Raw genomic sequence first — 12,511 nt, forward strand, 5'->3', positions numbered from 1 at the left:
GGTAGAGCCCAAAGACAGGATTTGGCTATCAGAGAGGGAGAGGGGGTCCAAGGGTGGGACCTCCACGGGGGCTGGGGAGCCTGGGCAGGTGGTGACCAGGGTGGATACTGCATTCACAGGGAATGCTAGGAACTGGTAGTGGGGTGGTGGGGTGTTATCCAGGAGGGAGATAGGGGGTCAGGCTGCTTTGAAATGTCCTGAAGTGCTGGAGGGGAGGGGTGCACATGAAAGAGGGGGCCCAGGATGGCCAGAGGAGGAATAGCACGAACCCCTGAGGAGGAGCTGCTGAGAGGTAGGAGAAAAGTCACAGAGTGGGGTCCAAAACATCTAGGGGAAAGGGGCACGCTGGGGGCTGCTGAGGGGTCTGAGGCAGGGCTGAGGTGAGGATGAGGCTAGGGAGCAAAAATAAAGAGGCATGCACCCTCAGGCCCAATCCTGCATTTGTAAGACCCTGAGAGTGGGCATCCCCTGAAATTTGTACCCTAAGTGCCTCCTTGCCTCACGCTAGGCAAATCTGGAGGGCTCCCTAAGGAAAGTGCATAGGTGGGTTTAGAGACCCAGTCATCACTCCAACCCAAACAGACAGGCAGGGACAGGCAGCAGACAGCCAGGGGGCTGAGGAGTGAGGGAGGACAGAAATGGGAAGTGGAGAGATATATTGCTGAGGGGGCACCGGTTCGGGGCCTTTGGAGAGAAAGTTGAGGACTCGTATGAACAACCTTGGGAAGGAGGCTGAGCTGCAAAGATTGGAGAGGCTGGTGGCACATCTGTCTGCTCACTTCACCACAGTTCCTGTCATTGTCACTATTACCAGAAGGGCCCTCCTGGGTTATGAGGTACTTCTGGACTTTGGGTGAGGCCACGAAGAAAGGAAGAAATTGGGTCTTAGGTTTTCAGCTTCCAGCCAGGGATGTAGGGAAGGGAGAGGCTTGTTCTGTCGACCCTTCTCACTCCCACGCTCAGGACAAATCTGTCTTCAGACCGGGTTGAAGTTGGACAACAGAAGGGACAGGGTCTCTTGATGGGAGGCCAGGCACAGCTTTGCCCCTGCAGGCACCCCTGGCCCATCTAAGGGCCATTTTCTTCTTCTGTGTTTCCAGAGACATTAAGAAGGGTGGTGTCTGGAGCACGGTGTCTCCACAAGGTGTCTGGGGCCCTTTGAGGGCAGGCAGCAGCAGAAAAGTAATGCTAATGGGGCACCTGGGTCAGTCAGTTGAGCGTCCAACTTCAGCTCAGGCCATGATCTCACAGCTGGTGAGCTTGAGCCCCACTGTCAGACTTCACTATGTCAGCATAGAGCCCACTTCAGATCCTCTGTCGCCCTCTCTCTCTTCTCCTTCCCTGCTTGCACTCTGTCTGTCTTTAAAAATAGATAAAACATTAAAAAGAAGAAGAAGAAGGGCACCTGGGTGGCTCAGTCAGTTGGGTGACTGACTTCAGCTCAGCACATGATCTCATGGTCTATGGGTTTGAGCCCCACATAGAGCTCTTTGCTGACAGCTCAGAGCCTGGAGCCTGCTTCGGATTCTGTGTCTCCTTCTCTCTCTTCTCCTTCCCACTGCCTTGTGTTCTATCAAAAATAATCATTAAAGCAAATTTTTTAAAAAATTAAAAAAATAAAAGAAGAAGAAAAGTATTGCTAGTAAAGTAAAAGGCAGGCCAAGGGCCAGGGGCAGATGTCTGACTCTCTCCCTGGGATCCAAGAACTGTCTTCACCCCCATTTTACAGACAGAGATGATGTGCCTGGGGAAGGGTTAAGTAGGCAAGTGGTAGAGTGGGATTTGAACGTGAATCTGTCCCATAACTCTCCTGCTCTGTGCCACAGCAACTGGGCCCACCCACAGGAGGGAGGAATGGGCATGGTGGTGGCCACGTGGAGTTGAAACAACTGGCCTGATGCTGCTGGCAATGCCAGGGACCTTGGCCCGCCCCTCCGGGGCATGGTGGCAAGACAGGCCTGGCACCAAAGAGGACTTGAGAAATGGGAGCTGGCTTTATAGTAATTATCCCAAGGCTGCCAAGAATCCTCACTCCTTAAATCTTTCCCCTTAATTCGTTTTTTAATTTAAAACTATTTTAAAATCAAAAGTGGCCTCCTTATAATCACAGCTCAAGATCTGACCCTTTTACAGCCAAATGGGATGCCCCAGCTGGATCCCAAATGCCTCCAGCAAACTTGGCCTCAAGGGACCCAGGACTGTGTCCTGAATCTTCATCCGGGACAAGATTGCCTCCTGGAGCTGATGCAGGGCACATTCGGAGCAGTCAAGACAAGATAGGCTCTGCTTGCTCCCAAAATCCCAGACAGCTCTCCCTGGTAGCCAGGGTGGCCCTCGAAAAGATCTGAGCCAGTGGCCTAGGCCAGTGGCCACAGCATAGAGCTGTGCCCAGGCTAGGGGCATAGACTTCCCTCCAAGGCTGAAGGAGCCAGGCCCTGGGTCTCCCTTCTCTGGGCCTCAGGAGATGGGGGGGCTGTAAAGACCCAGCCCCCTGGAGCTCTGTCTGCAGAGGACCTGCTCCCAATCCCATAGTTACCTCTACAGCTGCTACTGCTGCAGAGGTCTGAGGGGTCCCCGTAGGGCTGGCCAGAGACATTATCTGCCAAAATGCTCATCTGTGGGGACAGTGACTTGTGGCCTGAGCAAAGCTTGGGGATATGGACAGAAACGGATCTGAGGTGAAGGCTTCAAGGTAAGCTGACAGCACTGTTGTCAGAGCTGATGTCTGGGAGGGCACCTCATTCATGTCCACGCTAAGAGGGCCCGGAGCAGGATTCAGGCCTTGGCTGCAGCTAGGGCTGGCCTGAGGATGGAAGGAAGCTCAGATAACAGTGTCTGTCCATCCTGGACACCTCAGGAGCCCCCAACGTCCATATGTCACAACATCAACTCTGATCTCACCCTCGAGGGCAGAATGAACTGCTGGTTGGTCAAGATCCTGAGGGGAAGGGAGAATGTGATTCTGTGAGCATGGATGGTATCTGGCCTGCAGCCAGAGGCAGGGGCTGGGGAGTACATCCCTTTTGGCATCGTTTCTGCTCACAAACTTAGGGCAGATGCACTGGCCGTCATGCCTGGGCTTTGCACCACATGTCACGCAGCCCTCAAAAGTTTGTGTTCTCTGTAAAACAGACGTGATATAATGGGAGCCACATATGTAATTTAAAATTTTCTAGTAGTTCTGTTCTAAAAGGTAAAAAGACACAAGTGTATTTAATTTGAATAATATACTTTATACATGTCATCCATATAAAAATTAATGAGTTTACATTATTTTTATGTTAAATTTTTGAAATCCAGTGTGTATTTTACACTCGTAGCACATCTTTTTTTCTTTCTTTTTTTTTTTTTATAGCATATCTTGATTCAGAGTAGCTACATTTCAAGTACCTAAGAGCACATGTGGCCAGTGGCTACCATATTGGATAGCCCAGCCCAAAACGGATGTTTCCCTTTGCAGGGCCATCTACTAGCAAGGTATCCAAATAGGCCCTCTGGCTGGGCCTGTAGCCAGGCAAGGTGATGGCTGGAATGAGTCAGATCTGCTCTGAGCCTCTGTCCTCCACAAGGGCAGTTTCAGAACATCTGATGCCAAATTGGCTCCTTCTCTTGGGGCCTTCCACCTCCAGGAAACCTCCAGCCTGGCTGGCCCTGCCCCCGGTCACCCTGCAGGGCCTTTGCTGTTCCTCCGGGAGAAAGGCCAAGACCCTCAGCCAGGAACTGACTACAAGAGACCATCAAGAGTAGGGGAAGTGGTAGCATTCCTGGGAAGGGTCCTGGCTTGGTTGAGGAGACTTGGTTAGTCTAAGAGGGCTTCCTGGAAGAGGGGTCCAAAGCCAAAGTAGTTGACATCACAGCAGAGGCACAGAAGTCTCAGCAGCAGTGAACTTTTACCAGACAGAGAGAGGAAGGTCTGGATATCACCCAGCAGGTATCAACAAAGAAGGGATGGGTGGCTGGAGACACAGGGCTCCTCAGGCTTCTGGAGCCCTCAAATGCCAGGGAGAAGTTTAATATCCAGGTGCCATGAGGAGCTACTGTAGATCTAGAGCAGGAGCTGAGAGCCGCCTGGATTAGAGGAAGAGGACTCTCTCTGAGGCTCAGAAAGCACTAAGTGTCATTTGGCGTCATTTGGCCTGAATCCACCTTCCAATGCAGGCTCAAGTGCAAATTCTGGCAGGTAAAATTCATTACGTCCTCCAGCTTCCCCTCCTCAGCCCTGCAGAAGGGACTCATGCCTGGACCCTGGTGGTTCTTGGCTTGGCAGTATGAGTCTTTTTATTTATTTTTTTATTTTTTTAATGTTTATTCATTTTCAAGAGAGAGAGAAAGGCAGCACACAAGCGGGGGAAGGGCAGAAACAGAGAGGGAGACACAGAATCTGAAACAGGCTCCAAGCTCTGAGCTGTCAGCACAGAGCCTGATGCGGGGCTCGAACTCGGAAACAGTGAGATCATGACCTGAGCTGAAGTCGGACGCTTAACCAACTGAGCCACCTAGGTGCCCCTTGGCAGTCTGAGTCTAATCTAAATCCCTCCAGCTGCAACTCAAATGTTTTCGTCTGCAGAGGCGTGGGAGGTTGCGCAGGTGGCTCTTTAGTCCCACTGAGTCACTCTCTTGAGGTAGGCATTGCAGGAAAGGCATAGGGACACAGAGGCTTCCAGGGTGGCCCAGGCTCCCAGGGGTCCCTCAGGTTTTCAGGAACAAGCTCTTCCTCCTCCTCCTTTTCTTTCATCTCCTGCTGTAAGTGACAAGTCCCTGGTTGCTCTGGGCATGGGTATCTCCAGAGGGCACAGAGTCCTGTCTCTCCAGTTACCCAGGCCTCCCTGGGGAACTGGGAAGTGGGTCCTTGCTGCTGCTGTTATTGTTCCTGAGTGTTCAGGAGTAGAGTTTAGAAGGTACAACTTTTTCAGTCAGAGGAAGCCACGGTAGGGATCCATAAGCTGCCCAGGGAATCCCAGGGTACCCATGCCAAAAGAATTCCTGTTCTGACCCCCTGTACAGATAGAACAACTGAGGCCCAAAGAGGGAACAGAATCTGCCTAAGTGAGTTGGCGGGAGAGCTAGGATGAATCTGCCTAAGTGAGTTGGCGGGAGAGCTAGGATTTATGACTCCTGGTCCAGCGCTCATCAGGAGAGCCTTACATCGCAGAAAGGCACCCACTCAGAATAACTCTGTGTTTGATTCTTGCGGAGTCTGAAATCTTGCCACTTGAGCTTCAGTGTTCAGTTGACATGGTTCTCTGATGAAATGCCTCCCTTGGGAGACAGTAACACCTTATGGGGGAATGATTTTATCACCTCCTTCTCAGTCTTCCGTGTGACCTCCTCTCTCCACCTCAGTGCCCCATCTGTAAAATGTGTCAGTGGGAGGGCCGAGGGTATAAGGTAGGACTTGAGGGAGGAGAGGAAGCAGATTTCCCAGAAGTAGAGCCAAGATGTGGCTGAGCTGGGCGGGACGGAATGGGGGGGGGGGCGGCAGACAGCTCTGGATCCCGGGATGTGGGTCACCCCATGTGCCCTCTAAAATGCAAGGGGTAGTGATGACTGGGAGAATCTCCCAAGATCCCCAGACCTTTGTCCATCAGTGTAACAGAAGAATATCTGGACTGATTTTCCAGCCAGCCGATATAATGGGGGCTCAGAGCTGGATTGAAACAACTTACAGAAAATAAGTAATTCCATGTGTTTCACATACCCACGTCCATGAGTCCATGAACTATGACCCATAGGACAATGGCATCTGCACTTTAGAAGTCAGTGCTTGGAAATGATTTCTCTCCTAGAAGGGCAGAGCTCTAATGGTATAATTTCAGGCAGAGGCAGGTGAGCTGAAAAGATATTTTGGGGGCAGCCAAGCCTTTGAAGCCCCAGCCCCACTAAATCTGGAAGCCTGTGGTTTCTGGAGGCAGTTGAGGGGACCTGGAGGGGAGCTCCTCACTCCTGTGCAGCTTGGGTCTACTAGATGCAGAGCTAATCACATGAGCCCCATGACCCCAGGTTGGGGGTGGAGGGCTCTGTGCTAATCTGGTGCCATTGGTGGCTCCAGCCACTACTTGGGGCTCAGATCAGGGCAGCAGCAACCAGCTCGACAGTCTTGGGGAAGCCTCCCTCAATCCCAGTGCTCCCTGAGGTCAGAGGTCATGCTGAGGGAAGAGAGCCAGGTGTCTGGCAGCAGGCAAGAGCTTGATCAACCTCAGCCAAATTTTCTAAGCCCTTGCTGTAAAGCCAAGGCCCCTAGAGATGGACCCTCAGTGCCCGAGGCTACACAGGACTTTGCCATGTCAGGAAATGTCAGGCTTTGGATTTTTCTTTTTCTGCCCCTCTTCACACTGACACCCAGGAAAACTGAGGTTGCTGCCATGGGGACAGGAATGGCCAACGTTTAGGGTTCCACTAGCAGACTCAGAATCCCCTACCCCAAAACCTTTTTGCTTTAGCATAATTTCAGACTTTAGAGAAGCTTAAAAAATAATACAGTGAACATACTGTACACTGGTCACCAGACTCCCCATTTGATCACATTTGCTTTCTCTCTCTCCCTCTCTCTCCTTAAGTATACATTTTTTTCCAGTAGCTTTCCTAAAAATGAGGACATTCTCTTATATAACCACAGTATAAGAATCAAAAGCAGGATATTAACATTATTATTAAAAAATTTTTTTAACTTTTTGGAAATTTTTTAATGTTTATTTATTTTTGAGAGAGAAAGAGAGAAAGACAGAGCTTAAGAAGAGAGGAGGGGCAGAGAGTGAGGGAGACACAGAATCTGAAGCAGGCTCCAGGCTCCAGGCTCCGAGCTGTCAGCACAAAGCCCAACACAGGGCTTGAAACCATGAACCCTGAGATCATGACCTGAGCTGAAGTTGGATGCTCAACTGACTGAGCCACCCAGGCGCCCCAATATTGTTATGTTACTATTATCCAATCAAAATGTACCTTATTCATATTGTGCTAATTGTTCCAATAGTGTCTTTTGTAACGATAACAACAAAGAATCCCAGATCATACATTGCATTCAGTTGTCCAGTCCCTCTAGTGTCCTTTTCTTTTGCCAGTTTCTCCATCTGTCTTTGTCTCTCACAACACTGATATGATCAGAGAGTACAGGCCAGTTGGTAGTAGGATGTCCCTCATCGGGGCTTGTTGGGCGTTCCCTCGTGAGGAGACTCGGGTTATTCACTTTTCATAGGAATATCACAAGAAAGAGTCCCAAATTGTTATTAGGTAGATGATGCTGATTTGTCTCATCACTGGTGATGTAACTTTTTGTTTTTGTTTTAACTGAAGCACAACATATATACAGAGAAGTACATACGCTTGATGAACTTTCACAGTCTGAACGCACCTATGGAACCAGCACTCAGGTCAGCAATAGCACATCTCCAGCACCCCCAACCCCTACATCTTCATCACGTTCTTACCTCCCCAAAGCACTCACCATCCTGACTTCTTTTTTTTTTTTTTATTAAATATTTTTATTTATTTCTAGGAGAGAGAGAGAGAGACAGCGTGAGCAGGGGAGGGTCAGAGAGAGAGGGTGTCACAGACTGAAACAGGCTCCAGGTTCTGAGCTGGCAGTCAGCACAGAGCCTGACGCGGGGCTCGAACCCACAAACCGCGAGATCATGACCTAAGCGAAAGTCGGACGCTTAACCGACTAAGCCACCCAGGCGCCCCACCATCCTGACTTCTAACAGCATAAATTGCATTTGTCTGGTTTTGAACTTCAAATAAATGAAATCATTCATTCCAGAAACCTCTTTAGTTTCTGGATTTTTGGCTCAAAGTATGTCTGCGAGATTCTCAGAGCCTACTTTTTTTTCAGAGCCTACTTTTTATAATAATAAATGCAATACCTCCTATTATGAGCCTTCAGTGGAAATCAAAGAAAATACAATTTATCTACACCCTTGTTTTCAAAAAATTACTTTTATGCCTTAGTTGTAATATAAAGGACAGCCCTTTATAATACATGTTTGTATATGCAAAAAACATAATTTTCAATAAAATAATAGGTGTGTCAGAACATAAATGCTAGCTCACAAGGTTGTGATGAGGTTCTCTGAGGCTCTACCCATATTCAGAAGCCTCAGAACATGGCAACTACAAATTCATTCCAGCCAGAGGGACACAAGTATTGCTGCCTTCAGGACACGATTTTCCTAGACACTGAACAACTCCTGTATTTTTTAGAACAGACATGAAAATACCCCATCTACTCACTGTATTTAAAAATATGTGTATTCAATGTACAATATTTTATAAGTCATCATATTCTAAAAATTGTTAATGTTTATTTATTTTTGAATGAGAGAACGTGAGCAGGGGAGGGACAGAGTGAGAGGGAGACAGAATCTGAAGCAGGCCTGGCACTGTCACCACAAAGCCTGATGTGAGGCTCGAACTCATGAACCACGAGATCATAACCTGAGCCAAAGTCAGACACTCAACTGACTGAGCGCACCTAATCCAGGCGCACCTAAATCATCATATTTTAATTCATAGGAGGTGAAATTTTGTCCCTTAAGATTATGAGCAGAATAATGCACCAATTAGGGATAAGTGGTAAAATTCCAAGCAACATAAAGTATAATAATTCACTAATATTAAAACTGTGAAAGCTTTACTCTGTGTTTCCAAATAAAATGGAACAAGGTTGTATGGAATGAATAAAACAGGGATAAAACATAAAGAGCATAGGGAATATAGTCAATGGTATTGTAATAGTGTACTATGAGGACAGATGGCTCTAAGGTTGTGGTGAACGTAACATAATGTATAGATTTGTCCACCATGTTGCACACCTGAAACTAATGAAACATTATATATAAACTATAATTTTTAAAAAGAACTTAAAAATATTTTTAATATATATTTTTTTGAGAGAGTCAGAGTGTGAGTGGGGGAGAGGCAGAGGAACAGGGAGATGTAGAATGTGAAGCAGGCTACAGGCCTGAACTGTCAGCACAGAGCCTGAAACAGTGCTCAAACCCATGAGCTGTGAGATCATGACCTGAGCCAAAGTTGGACTCTTAACTTGACTGGGCCACCCAGGCGTCCCTAAAAGAAAGAATTTTAAAAAAGGAACAAGGTTACAGGCTCAAATGAAGATAAACCGATTCTTTACCTGTTTGATATCCAGGTGAAATGTTCAAGGGTAGGGCAGGTCTCAGAGAATCCTCTGTTGTGTGAAACTGCCCTATAGGACTTCTAGCACCCCAACCCAAATGCCAGGATTCTCCCCAACCATGTGACAACTACCCCCCAGATACCCTACATGCTCTCTGGGGTGGTACCACAGTCTAGGGGACGAAAGAGGAGGCGATCTGGAGGTCAAAGAACCATAGGGAGGGGCACCTGAGTAAGGCAAAGGGTTGAGAATTGGGCAGAGCCTGAAGGAGGTGAGAGCCCAGGAGAGAGCACTAATGGGGGACTATAGGGCAGGCCCTCTCCGTAGGCAGCTCCTGAGGGAGCAGGTCAGTCCTAGGGATGGAGGGGTGCAGATCCTGTGTGGACTTTCCTGCCTATCACCCAGTCTTCCTTCGGAAGAGGCCACCAGGACCTACACTTTTCTGGGCCCTGCATGGATATCTGCTCAACTACTCTGGGCCCCTCAGGAACTGTACTTCCTAACAGATATAGGCGGCCCCATTAGCTGCAGCCCCCATGGGGGCATCCATGAGCTGAAAACCCATCTAAGCCACACACTGAAAGGATTATGGGGTCTTCACATATGTAATTAAATATCAGAAGAGTGCAAGACGATATTAAACTGATAGGTAACTCTAAGGAAGGTAAACATAATTCTGATCTCTTTCATCACACTTTTATTTTGATAAAATATGAGCTAACAAATTATTTTAAGGGACCTTCCTGAGACTCCCTGAGAACATGCTCCACATGCCTGTGGCATGACCCACCAGTGAACACAATCCATGAATTGCCTTTTTTGTGTGTGAATGGAGTCATTTAATTAACTCATTGCATGAATTGACCCAAGACCTTTTGAAGTGGATACCATTCTTATTCTCATTTTGCAGATGAGATTGTGAGGATCAGATTAAGATACTTGCTCTAGGTCACATAGTTGGAGCTGGGGCCTGATTGGCCGGCCTACCTCGGAACCAAGCCTATGCCACCACTCTCAAGGCCCCATGAAAGGCATCAGTCGGTCTCCCCACTAATGACAGTATCACAATGAGCATTGTGGAGGGATGCGTACACATGTGCGCATACACACACACACACACACACACACACGTTCGCCAGCTCTAGGGAGTGAGATTCTTGGGCACTTCCTGCGGTATGTTTACGCCCCCTTGTGGCCACATGTGAGCCTGTAGTTTGGACTCTGGTGCATCCTGGTCAGTATTCACCAGCAGGGGCCCAGCCTAGCCATGCTAGGAAAGAACCTTGCCCAGCCGATTACCACTTGTCAAAATATTCAAAATATTTTAGCTGTTATTTGTGCTCCTGCTTTGCTTGGCACCCTAAGCTCTTGCTTCTTCTGCTGTCCAGGAGCTCCAGCACTGGGTGAAGCAGGCAACTTTTCAGTGTCACTGAACACCACTGGGCTCTTGGGGAAAGGACATGTGGAAGCCTGAGGTAATGGCCCCACTGTTTCCAAAGGTACAGAGGATAGGGGAGGGCACTCGGGGAGGAGGGGGTAACAGCAGGGGCTTTGCCCTGGGAACTGAAGATAAGTGTGAAAATAAAAGGCTGAATTAAATTTGACCCAGTCTCCAGCATAGCCTGGGGATGGGGGTGCCCTGATTACAGTGACAGGTCCTAGTTCTTCAGACAGAAATAGCTTCAGAGCCAAGGAAAGGAGGACAGCTTTGCTTCAACACCCCCACATACTCCTTTCTGCCCCCATTCTGTAGTCACTATACAGCTAGGACGAGGGATATGCCCCCACAACATACATGGGAATGGCTGCCCCCATTCAGCAGATGGAGACACAGAGGCTCTAAATTTGACTGAGGTCCCTTGCCCGAGTTGTGTATTCAGTTGATGACAGCACTGGGGTTCACATGTCTGCCTGACCCACAGCCCAGCCTCTGAAACCACCACATTACATGGGGTGCTCTGTGCTAGGGGAGGCTCTTGTCTTTTGGAAAAGCAGGTGTAAAAAAAATGCTCAAGGGGTGACTGGGTGGCTTGGTCAGTTAAGCATCTGACTTCGGCTCAGGTCATGATCTCACAGTTTATGAGTTCAAGCCCTGAGTCGGATTCTGCACTGACAGCTCAGAGCCTGGAGCCTGCTTTGGATTCTGTGTCTGCCCCTCTCTCTCTGCTCCTCCTCCACTTGTGCATGCGTGTGTGTGTGTGTGTGTATGTGTGTGTTCTTCCTCTCTCTCTCTCTCTCAAAACTAAGTAAACATTTTTTTAAATGCTCAAAAACTTAATAATGAGCCCCAACCACACAGTGTCACCCTGGTTTTTAGGCAGGAAAGAAGAAACACCCAGTCCATGGATTCTCAGCCTTCTACAAGAAGTAGGGTGTTGAAGTGGATTGTTGCTATTGGCTGATTAAAGTATATTTGGTTTTCTATGAGTGTGTTTGCAATGCAAACATGCCCACTAAGAGACTAGCCTCAGAAAAGACGCATACATTGTTAGCACCATGGAGATGTAGGCGCAGTTTAACTTAGTCTTTACCTAAAGATGCCTAGATAAGGAGCACCTGGATGGCTCAGTTGGTAGAGCACGTGATTCTTGATCTTAGGGTTGTGAGTTCAAGCCCCACACTAGGCCTAGAGCTTACTTTAAAAATAAAATTAAGGGGGCGCCTGGGTGGCTCAGTCAGTCAGTTAAGCATCCAACTCCTGATCTCAGCTCAGGTTGTAATTTCAGGGTTCTTGAGATCAAGCCCCATGTCAGGCTCTGTGCTGACAGTATGGAGCCTGCTTGGGATTCTTTCTCCCCCTCTCATGCTCTCTCTCTCTCTCTCTCTCTCTCTCTGAAAAATAAACTAAAAAAAATTTTTTTTAACTTTAAGAAGATGGCTAAATAAAAATACAGTAGGCTGAGAGGGTAACTGTCTTCCCTTAGGAGAACTCTTCCTCTGGCTTCAGAGAAGCTCAGACTGGCCCCTCAAGCTATTAAATGTGGAAAGCTTCTAGAAGAGTAATCTGGCTGTGAATCCAGAGAGCAGGACCTAGACTCTTCTTAGCCAAGCTTAAAGTGGAACCCCCAGGAAACTGGGGAAGTCAGTTCAGGTCTCTGGACTTATTTTGTGCTTCGGATAAATGAGCATCTCATGAAATACATGGGTTCTGTCAGATGCGACTAGATTTTATAGCAAAAAGGAGGTTCATGGGGAAATGTTTGGAAATGCTGCAATAAAGTTGGATGACTTCCTTTTACTGCATCATTTTTCAGGGCCTTGACTAAGTTGTTGCTCATTGTGAATCTCTTCCAGGGGTGGGTAGTAGAGATGTGGCTCTTTCCTCTTAAAACATTTTCTGGGATGATGCTCCATGGAGCACTCAGAAGGCATGGGTGA

Source organism: Hyaena hyaena, unplaced genomic scaffold (assembly GCF_003009895.1).
Source record: "Hyaena hyaena isolate Hyena2069 unplaced genomic scaffold, ASM300989v1 scaffold_18, whole genome shotgun sequence".
Lineage (NCBI taxonomy): Eukaryota > Metazoa > Chordata > Mammalia > Carnivora > Hyaenidae > Hyaena > Hyaena hyaena.